Source organism: Phaseolus vulgaris, chromosome 8, assembly GCF_051622355.1.
Source record: "Phaseolus vulgaris cultivar YP4 chromosome 8, ASM5162235v1, whole genome shotgun sequence".
In the NCBI taxonomy this organism is placed as follows: Eukaryota; Viridiplantae; Streptophyta; class Magnoliopsida; order Fabales; family Fabaceae; genus Phaseolus; species Phaseolus vulgaris.
This window is the reverse complement of record NC_143505.1, coordinates 44,198,897-44,211,250: the sequence shown is the minus strand read 5'-3', so window position 1 is coordinate 44,211,250 and position 12,354 is coordinate 44,198,897.

The following is a 12,354-nucleotide window of genomic DNA, read 5'->3' as shown; positions in this document are numbered from 1 at the left end:
TCATCATTCCTTTTTCTTATTCACAATATTTACTATAGATTGAACTCATTTATCCTTATTTTTTCTTTCCTAATTAAAGACACTATGTTTATTTATTTATTTATTATTATCATTTAATTTATGTTAATTTATAATAAGACAGAAGAAATTGCCATAGACTCAAAATCCCATCCACAAAACCCTCACATGGCTAAAAGTAATGGACCAGCTCAATTTGTCACCTCAAGCTTCTACCACACACTTGGGAATAATAAAATATGCATATCGATGAAGTTATCTTCTTTGCTACACCACAAAGGGTAGCACAGTTTCTAGTTGATCCCAAATTTGAATACAATTAGTTATACAATTGCATGATAATTTTCTTACATGATTGAGTGTTGGGTACTTTATGTTAAAAAACATTGTTATCAATATCAAGTTGAACATAAAACGCATTTTTATGGTTCAGTTAAGATTAAGAATTTCCTAAACAACAATCTGACCTTTATGAAACAAGAATAAATTAAGGAAGATGTATAAGGGGAAGATTTATGAAACATATTATATTTGATGATATCTAGATGAAGAAATAGTTTCCTTGAAGAATAGAGGGTACGAAGTGGGTCACTGAGGGCATTTGATTGGTGGATCTTTTTCAGTGTACAACCAACAAACTTATGGCCCCGTACAAACGCATCTTTAGCTGTTTCTATTTCATACAACAACACTGCATAGTAACATCATTAGAGCTTTATCCTTATTTCAATTAGAGAATCCAAACTGAGGGGGAAAAAGTAAAAGAAATAGATGGAAAAGTGAGTTAGGAAAAAAATTACGAAAGTAAAAATTTAAATAAAAATTTATAAGTGATTTAATTAATGTGATAAAATAAAAAATGTGTTAATTTGACAATTTTTAAAAAAATAATGAAGTGTCTTTGTTTTAAAAATTAAGTATATTTTAATTAGTGAATATAATTTGGTTACTTCAAAATAATAAACTTAAATTTGTATAATTAACCGCATAAAAGTGGGAATATTATTGCATATAGAAAGACAAATTATCATAATAAAACAAGAAACAATTGTAATAATGTCTGAAAAAATAAGGATTACATTACAATCATCCAAGGAAAAAATACAAGAAAAATATGCAAATATATTAAATAATAGTGTTCTAAGTTAGAAAAACAATAAGAAAACATTAAAGATTATGTTTAGTTGAGGTACTTTTAAAAAAAATCAATTTTTTTTTCAACATCATCAATTTCTTGGTGAACGTTTCAAAATCTTGTTGTAGTTCTTCTTAAAATAACTATAAATTTGATTATGTACATCAATATCATAGTTAAGTTGTGGTTGTGGTCTTTTATGACCAACATTCTTATCGTTTCTAAGGTTTCATTCTCACGATCATGATGATCTTAATAGATTGTGTATGCTTCTTTAACATTAATCAAATTTATTTTTCAAGAATATTTAATTAAACCAATTAGACCATCCTAAGGTTTGTGCTTCTACAATCATGTCCAAGTCATATTGTTTGAAAATGTGAGTAATAAAAGTATTGTATGGAAGATATAACTCATTAATTTTGCATTTTATCGTTGTTGCATTATAGGATGTGAGCAACATGGTCCAAAGCATACAAATATCTTCGTGTATCAACTGAGTATGATTACTTTTGTATGGACTGGGAATATTCGTGTATCAACTGAGTATGATTACTTTCGTATGGATTAAGAATATAGACATAATGCATAATTTTGTCCTCAATAGTCAAACTGCCTACATTTTAACATTACAATCCTACAACTCAAACTTAGTCACAACAACCAAAGTCATATCATGGTCATAATTAAGCTCCTAAGAGATATCTAAAACAAAAATCTTTTGACCTTGATATTTAAGATTAGTCATAATCAACCAATCTTTTGACTATGATATTTTTTTGTCACCTTCAGTACACAAGTGATCAAAATTAACCACTTTTAAATTAGAGTAATACCTTGAAAAGCTTGGAGAAAACTATCTAGCCACACATTACTAAAAAATAAGAAGATAGAAGAGTAATGATGTGAGTTGATTTTAGGATTGCACATTTTTATAGGTTACTCTTTTGTTTATGATTTTTGGATTAACAATTATACTGAGAAACCCAAAAAAGATTATCACTAGACACGAACTTAACCAAGTGGTTAAGTAAGTGTGAAAGTTCACTTCTAGAGGAAAAAGAAAAAACACATTTATATGGTGACTTAGATGTTGATGGGCAGCAATGAAAAGCACATAAGAAAAAGAAAACACAATGACATAAAGAATGGAGAAAAGTGGCATAAAGAAAAAGGAAGAGAAAAGGTGAAAAGATGAAGAAAGCTTATAAAGATGAGAGGTTGTCACGCCACTTGGAGTATGGGATACTCCAAGATGAGTGGTGTAGAGCAGACACTTGAAGTGTAGAGCATTCAAGATAAGACCCAAGGATAATAGGAGACTCAACTCACTAAACACTATGACAGAGTTTCTTTACTTTCAAAATTCCATGTGTGATATTTACAAGAGGGAGACACCCTATTTATAGATATGAGTGCCTTGGAGAGGAAAAGAGGAATGGTATGGGTGTAAATGACTACAAGCTTCTAGAAACTAGGTCAAATGTGAGCACATGGGGGAGTATTATAGAATCTAGGTCAAAGGTGAGCACATGGGTGAGTTTCTAGAAGTTAGGTTAAGATGGACTTTGGCAAAAGCCCAATTTACTAAGTACACCCTTTTCTTGCTTATTTTTCTAATTGAAGCTCAAAGTGAGCCCAATTTATTTACTTAACTTGTCTTGTAAGAAGACTATAAAGGAGAACAATTGATATTCTGGTTCATGTCCGGTTCTCCCTCGGCTGAGACTCTTTTGAGATTTAGTGAGGTCTTGCCTTGTATATTGAGATGATTGACCTAGTTGTGAAGAGTCTATGGTGTTGTTAGTCATCTATTTGTCGAGTTGGTTTGTATCAAGTAAAAGCCATGACCAAAAGCATACATGGAGATTGTGCCTCTATTGACCTTAGTAGGCCCAAGATCAAGCTTGATGGGGCCAAATCTAGTGTATAATAAATTGTATAGATTAAGAATAAGAAGGCTTGTAATTAAGATCAATACTCTAGGATATTTGGGTCAAATAGACTAGGATATTTGAGCTTGTATTTGAGACTTGTAGTGTAGGGTTGTAAATAGTCACATGAGTCTTGCTAGGGTTTAAATTGGGCTCATCCAAGCCCAATAGAAACCTTAGGTTGGTCATGGGAGAAGCTAGACACATGTTTCGCATTGAGAACAAATTCAAAAGTGTAAAATATGAGTGGACAAATGAAACTTGATCCACTTTGTTGGGTACCTTTCTAGGGAGCACATTGGAAAATTCAATTTGAATTTCCCTCCCTTTTAGCTCTCAAAATCTAGCCCTTCTACTCTATAAATAGGAACCTTCACCCTTTGTATTTTGGAACTTGAAATGAGTATTGAATTGATGTCAAAATTTCATCTCATCTTGTTCTTGAGTTCACCCTATAATGGAAACATCTTCTAGGGCAACAAAAAGCTAGAAAAATTATTCAAACTTTACCAAGTCTTAAGAGAGAATTCAGAACTTTGCTCCTCTTCCAAGAAAGGATCCTCGGTGAAGAGCTTAGGAGAACATTACTCTCATTTTGGTGACCTCAAAGAACAAAAAGAATGCATTCATTTTGCAACTCAATTCTTAGTCAATTTATGGAGAGTGCAAAAGGGAGGGACAAGAAGTCTTATTTATAGATGCATAAGCCCGTTGTACTTCATGATCCATGGAATATGGGACTTAAAGTGCAACACAAGTCTGCATAAAGAAGCAAACTCGTTGCTCCTCAAGAGGCTCCACTCTAGTGCCTCATTTTGGCCTTGTCCTTGTTTTGCTTGAAGTGGGACTTCTAGACATTCAATGTCTGTTGCCAACCTTTGACTTGATCTCCTAGGGTTTTGACCCACCAAAAAGGCCCAATTGAGGCCCACATAGGGCCCACTAATACCTCTACAAAAATACAAAAATAATGGGAAAAATACCTACACCTATACAGGGAAAATCTACTATACAAAGTGTCCAAGACTAAGAAGAAGGAAAACATTTGTAATATTCTTATCTCAAGTGTTGAGTCTTCCTCTATGAGGCTTCATCTTCTTTTTTCCTCTTAGCCAAAGGTTTGGTGGCTGGATGGTCCTCTGTCAACCTAGGAGAGCCATCTTCTCTACTATTTTTAATCATCCTTTATACTTTCCTACTGAAAATCACAACCCACCTTTCTTTTACTGTTATTGTTAATTTTCACTGATTGTAGATAAGTTTGAATACATATTTCAATGGATTAAGTATTGGATTCATTGAGAAACGACTTGGGTCATCTGATCTTGTCTATACTATCATCTCTTTGGCGCTAGATGATGTATCACCTCGTTAGACGGTCTACGCTAAAATCCTTTTTAATTTAACTACTAAATGACAACTATCAATCAACAATGATCTACTAGTTGTCAAGAACTCAAAATTGAAATATAAAAGAACTCAAAGCCATAATAATACGTGGCATACTCATTGCAATGCTCCAATTAAAAGTTTCAACCAGTTAAACTCAAGAATTCATGACATATAAGAACTAACTTGACTTAAGACAACATGGAATGGACCTAAAAATAAAAACAACGCAATTATAAGGTGATTCAACCAAACAAAATGAAACAAGACTCAAGTAAAATTAAAATGACACACAGTTAAACTCAAAGGAATTTCTAAAAGCTCATAAAAGAAGGTTCAAGTAAGAACAATCAATTTGATCGAAGAAAAGGGATAATGCAACAAATCAATAAGTGGAAACACATTAAAACAAAATCAAGACATCTAAAATATAATGAAGACAACACGAAAACAATGAAAGAAATTAGAAGAAGAAGAAGAACCACTTATCTTAATATAATCATGGCTCTAGATATCAAATGATAGACTTCTTCTTCTTGCATGATGTCATTACCAAAAAAAGGTTGAATTAGCTGCTAACAAATTGTGGAGGCTCTGCAATGGTTGTTAATAGCGAGGGCTCTTCGATAAATGGAAGAGACAAAATAAAAGCTATAATAGCATGTGATTAATTAACATAAAGCCTACACTGAGGTTTTTAAAAAATAAATAAATAAAAAACCAAAACTAGTGTGAGTATGGTAAATGTAAAGCTCACGCTAGATATTTTTCAAAAAATAATGCATTGCATTCGTTCAACAAACATGCGTAAAAAATAAAAAAAAATAAAAAATTATTAAGATTGTGAAGGTTTAGCCCATGCTAACATTTTTAAAAAAAAAAAAAAAATATCAAAAAAATTATGGGTGTAATAAACGGAGAGCCCACACTAAATTTTAAAAAATAAAATTAATAAATGTCTATTGTTAAATACAAATAATAATAATAAAATATTAAGATTGTGAAGATTTAGTTTGTGCTAAATGTTAAATGTATTTTTAAATTAAATTTAAATTAATAATAAGTGTATAAATATTTTGTTGACTCAAGTAAATAATTATTTATTTTAGTTTGGTGCGCTTAGCTTTCGCGTGTTTAATATTGAAAAAAAATATAAAATTGAGTGGAGGATAAAAAGTATTAAAATTTGAATTTTGTATGAGTGGGATATTTTATGAGACAAATGTGTTTTTGAAAATAATAGCTTTTAAATTTTAATTAAATTTTATTTTTTATTATTATTTATATTTTTTTTATTGGTGATGTGTAGTATAATTAGAAATATAGATCTTATGAGTGAGAGATGTGCAATTTGATACATTTAGAACAATATTTTTGAATATTAAAATATTTTATTATATATATATATATATATGAAGAATTTCACATAAAATTGAAAGGTAACATAACTAATAATATTCTTGGATATATGAGAAAATTAAAAAAAAAATGTGTGATTTAATTGTCTTAAAAAATCCAATTATTTATTTGATTTGATTTTTACGAGAATAATAAAATATATAACCTTTTTATACTACATTATTATAAAATATGTGAAAATAATACATCGTTATTTTTATACTTAATTTATTATTGTTATTTTATAATTTATGCTATATAAATAAAATAAATTATGTCAGATATTGTTTATTATATATTGATAAATATGATAAAAGTAATTATTATTTAACATGTTTGAAATAAATTATAACATGGGTTATACCGTCACACAATGAAATGAGGATTAAAGTATGTAACACTTAGACAATGTAATTATCATTAGATTGTCTAACATGAGTTTTTCATTCGTAATTAAATGAGGATTAGACATCCATACCTATATATAAAGAGAATTTTCCACTTACTATTTTGTACACATTTTTTTTTCTTGGTTTAACCCTTATATTAATATTTATTTTATCTTGGACATTCCAGTCATTTCGTCATTTTTTCTCATCCATTACTAAAGAACAAGAGGTTTTTATGAGATTTGGTTTTGAAAATTGCTTTCCTTTTCCTTTTTTGTTTTTAAAATTAATATTTTTTTTCGTTTTTAAAACTAATATATGTTGTATGTTTTGTTTTTCACATCACATTCTTGATGTTTTGCTACTAGGTCTTCTTCTCTTTTATCATTTTGGATCTTCTTTTCTTTTAGTCATTTGTCACAATTGTTTCCAATTTGATACTCATTTGTCAGACTTGCATTAATATGTAATAATATTTTACATCAATAATTAATTTCAATATTATGGTGTTTTAAGTGTCATTGTAATATTTTTAATTTATAAAAAACCAAACTAATAAAAACTCATCTCGAAACCTCTTTGTAAATTAAAACCAATGAGTTCGAGATTCAAATGAACATAAAAATAGGATATAGAGGTATTTTATGAAGAATGGTTTTGCTCCTCCGAGTCAGGATGACGTCTTCAGTGATTCAAGAAGACATTGGACGATGGACAACTTCATTCAATTATTTCTCATGGACGATATATTTCACTTATGTTGTGTTTGTATATGTGGATATACCGGTCTCAAAGATAGATTTGTAGGATATTATGTGTTTGAATTGAGAGGTTGACACAAATATAAAAGCGAAAAAAAATGTAAAAGTGAACCTCTTACATATGCAAAGTAGTAAGATGAAAAAAAGTTAAATTTAGTTATTTTCCAATTTTATCCCAAAATAAAGTGTACATGTCCCCAAAAATATTAAATATATTTATAATAAAAATAAAATTATTATATATTTATAATAAAATAAAAACTATTATATGCATTAACAAAAATAAAATAAAAATAATTAATTATATATACATAATTGATTATATATTATATTATATAATTAATTATGTATATAAATTCTATAATATATCAATTAAATATATATATATATATATATAACATATAGTAGATGCTATTAGTTTATAGTATTTTAAAATATATAAATGATTATTTTATGTAAATAATATAATTGCTGTATTTATTAAACATAATGCAATAGCTAAATTTAATAATTAAAATATAAATTTATTAAATGTCTGATTTTTCAAACCTTAAATTTTGTTTACAAATATGATATATAGTAATAGTAATTATCAACGATACACACAATACTGTAGTAAATACAAATTTTAAAGTTTAAATAACTATATATATAATTTATATGTTTCTCATAAGCATTAAATTATTATTTAGAAAAAATAAATATTTATAAAATTCAACATACTTAATATTTTTAAAAACAAACTTTATTTAATTAAAATATAATTAACCATCTTATTATATAATTAGATTAATCAAATTTTAAATATTTCAAAATTAATAATTCTATTTATATGTATTTTAAAAATATATAATTAAAATGACATGAATTGTAAAGTGAATTTTGGGTTGTGGTGAATGAGGAAAACATTTGTAGTGCCCCAAAACTTGGAACTACCAAAGCACAAAGCACAAAGCACTGTGATTTTCAATTTTTCCTAATTATTTGGAAGCCCCAAAAACACTCTCCCATCCTTTTCAATTTGTCAATCCCAAACCCTCTTTTTACAATTTAACACACATCTCTTGCATGAGATTGGTTAACTTGATTGAAAAATAATATTTTAATGAAATCCAATTAAGATAATTCAATTGATATAAGCTATATATTTAAGTTAATTATGCTATGTAAGTGATTCAGGAGCATGAAGAGACAAGCATTAAATGCAAAAATGATTTTCAACATTCATATAGCAGCAACAATAAATAAATTATAAATCACTAAACCACCATGAAATTTTGTAAGACTTTTGTTGCTTCAGTGTCCTCCAAAAATTCTTCACTTCATCCCACTGTGCCAACTCCCCATATACATTGGCCAACATTATACCGTGACCTCCATTGCGTGGATCTATTTCAACCAGCTTTTAACCGCAAATTCTGTCAAACTTATATCAATACGAAGACGAAGGATATGAGGAATTACAACTTAAATGGTGGATTGAATTTAGGGTAATCTAAATTTTGTATTTTAATTTTTTTCCATCCAACTAATCATAAAATATGCGTAATTGTGTTGTTTGTTTTTATAGACTCAAGTCATAGGTCCCACATGGTTAAAGGGACTAGACCTACTTGGATGGTTGAACAGATATGGATTAGTCTTTTGATTTATTGGGATTTTGAAATATTCAAACAAAAATCAATTCAAAATAAATTAAATCGGTCATCAACTCAAGGTGGGACATTGCATTCCACTGGTCGTAAATCACACATAGACATTACATTGGATTGTTGAGTAGGTATGGATTGGTCTTTTGATATTGGGATTTCGAAAAGTTCAAACAAAAATTAATTCAAAATAAGTTAAATCAGTCATCAACTCGAGGTGGGACATTTCATTCCACTAGTCGTAAATCACACATGGACATTACACTGGGACTGGTAAGTACATTAGTTATGTATATTTTGTTACATCTTATTCAATTTAGTATGCAATATCCAATATTGTTAACTATTTTCATTTATTTTAGGAGCATAAATATAGTCGACCTGTTGAGCTAGATGAATTAATTATTCATGGCAACACACACTAAGAAGGATAGTGCTTGGGTAGATACTCGTGCCAAACAAACTTATGTAAGTTGTTAGTTTACTTTTGTTTAGATATTTTATATTTATAACTTACTATCGTGACACTGAGAACTCCTAAAAATGCATTAGGAAACCTACTATGAGTGGCTGAAAGCCATCCAAACCAACAACTCTGAAGGATCTACCTCTGACATCCAATCAACAACAAAGCTTCAATGCTGGAAGGATGTTGTTGGAGGCAAAAGCAGAGGTCGATGTTATGGCATTGCAGACTTGTCTGTGAAAATTCAGCATGGCATGTCATCGATGACTCCGTCGAAAGGTCGTGGAAGCAAATCAAATAGCTAATCAAACAAATCAAAATGTAGCTATGCTTATGGATAGAATACAATTGTTGGAGCAAAAATTAGCCACGAGGAAACGACATCAACTGGTCCGAGTCAAGTCCACCCACACTATGTTGAACAATTTGATGATCAACCAGCGCCTTGAGTTCATCATCCATGCATCTATGTTTCAATTTTTTCTTCATATGTCATGTTATCTTTATGGACACTTATACATTGCATTATGTTATTTTGAATTGTAATGATAAACATCAGATGCTATGCAACTTTCAAATCTGATTTTTTGTTATGCTTTGGATTTTAATTACAGGACATTCGTGTTATCATGCTTAATTCATTTTGATTTGGATTTCAATTAGTGATCACATGTTATAATTCAATTTCAATATTCATTTCAGTTCGGAATTTGGTGTTTTTTTGTAATTTTGGTGTTGTTTATAAATTTAGTTCTTTATTACAATGAATTACAAGTATTACATTCTCATCAATTGGATTTAGATTCATTGAAAACTGATTCAAATTTAATCTGGAATTAATTTTTAAAAAAAGTTCAAATTTAATTTTTAAATATATTTACAGAATATTCAAATTCTAGCAACCTTCTACCCAATATTTATTTTTTATTTCACAATTTGTGTGGGCCTAACTCATACTAGCCTCAAACTTTGTGGCGGCTCAGACACATGCAAAAGGATGCAAAATGTGTCCACATTGTAGAGGTTTATCCCACACAAAATGCGTCCATGTTGCGTAGGTTTAAATCACTCAAATTGCTTCCATTTTGCGTAGGTTTAACCCACTCAAACTACGTCAGTCATTCATTCCCACGCTACAGTGTGAGCATCCAAGGCATTAGCTTCCATTTTATTTCTGAAGCTGAACCTACGCTAAAAGCGATTTTGCGTGGGATTTTTCTTGTTTGAGTCTTTAAAAAATCCACACTATTGTTCTTATTTCTTGTAGTGTGTAGTTTCTTGAGTTTTGATGGATGATGGGTTAAAAGAAGGGTGTAGAAGCTAGGTAGAACTCAAGAGGAGTTCTGAATTCATGAAGTGGAAGAGGTGGAGAATGCTTAGTGAAATGTTAGACCTATTGATGGATATCCAATAGGAGAGGATTTTATTAATGAAGGAAGAGGATTTTCACCTACACATTTGAAGTTTTTCCTTCTAGTCTTCTCACAAATTAAAAGAAGTCAAAGAGAAGATCAAGCCTAAAGATAAAGAAGTCTACAAACTCTCAAATAATAGGCTTCATTTTGAATATCTCTCTTTAAGTAGAAAATATATAGAATAGTCTTTAGGAAGGTGCTTAGAGGAAAACATAAGAAACCTCTTTTGTAAAAGCATCCTTAGTTGTAGTTTAGAAATAGTAGAAGCTTAGGGGGGGTGAACTTAGTAAGGGATGCTAGGGGGAGTATAGATATGAGTTAGGAGGTGCCAAACTAGGAAGGAAAGTCACACTTCCTTCATGCACTAGTTGGCGCCGAAATTACATGTCATTTAGGGGCACATTTGCATTTGATTAGCTTTGCATTTCAGCACCTTATAGGCTATAAATAAAGGTGCTTAGCTTGTACAAATCAGATTTGGAAATTGAAGTAAGAAAACTCTACTCAATTTGAGAGGGAAATTGGAAGAGCTTTGGTGCCTTCATCAAGTCTTATCTTGGGTGTCTATGGTGAACCTCAAGTGGCGGCAACACACTAATCTTGGAGTACCCACACTCTAAGTGGCGTGATCACTCACCTATTCTTCCATCTCCATAAGTTTTCTATTCTCAAGCTTTGTTTCTTCTTCATGTTCATGTTCTAGTTTACTTGTTCTTCAATTCTATTTCGGTGCCTTGCTGTATTTTCAATTTCTGTTTGGTAGTTTCCTTTCTTTGGCTGAGTTCAATTGTTATTTCTTCAATTCTTGTGATTGTGATTCAATTTGACAATACATGGACTTCCATGTGAGCTTTGGTTCGGTGCAAAGTCTTGGTGAGTTCTTGAAGTAGAACCTTGATCCAATTCTAACTAAAGTGCCAATTCATGACTAACTCAAGTTGTTCCTAAGAATGTCAAAGAATCATGTATTCTTGCTATTGCATTCACATCACCTATTCCCTAGGAAAGGGTCTAGGATTAGACTATCTAGAAGACTACCCTAGAGAGAGCTCAAGACAATTGTTTACGGCCTAATTTGGGTGGCATAACTCTTCTCTCATTCAAGCTGAAAATTACATAGCCTAGCACCTTTATTTATAGGTGACACATCCAACCAATTCATGAAGAAAATGGAGTGAGATTTTGAATTCAAACTAGGCACGTAAGTTAGTCAATCTTGCCATGTGATTAAGCATGTCAAACATGTGCTTAAATTAAGCTCGGTTTACAAGGTGATTCTAAGACCGACCTTGGGTTTCTAGATAGGTTTAGAAACCCTAATCCTAACCCTACTATAACTTAGGCCCAAATATAAGCCAAAAAACCTACTCTACTTGGCACAAATACAAGACCCAAATTATTTAACATTTACAATCTCAAATAAATCCTAATCTACTCTATGTTTTTAGACAAAATACAGCTTTACCCCAAAATGATAGGAGTTTGACCCAACTAAGCTCAGTTGAGTCTCATTCTTCATGTATCCTCTTGGTCATAGCTTTAGTTGTTGGTCCTTTGCTTTGGGGCCTTCCATCATGCTGTAAATTGAAGTTTTGGTTCAATCTAAGATATCACATATCATACTTTACAAATAACTATTAGAAATGTTTAGAGAGATCAAACTAAGCTATTTTCATTTGCTCCGAGAGTGCATCCAAGAATTTTAAAGAAGTCTTTCAACTCTTTCTTGGTTTTATGAAAGAGTTTTAAATACTGAAATTTTTCTTATAATTCTTTCTGTTTTCCATATGATAATCTATG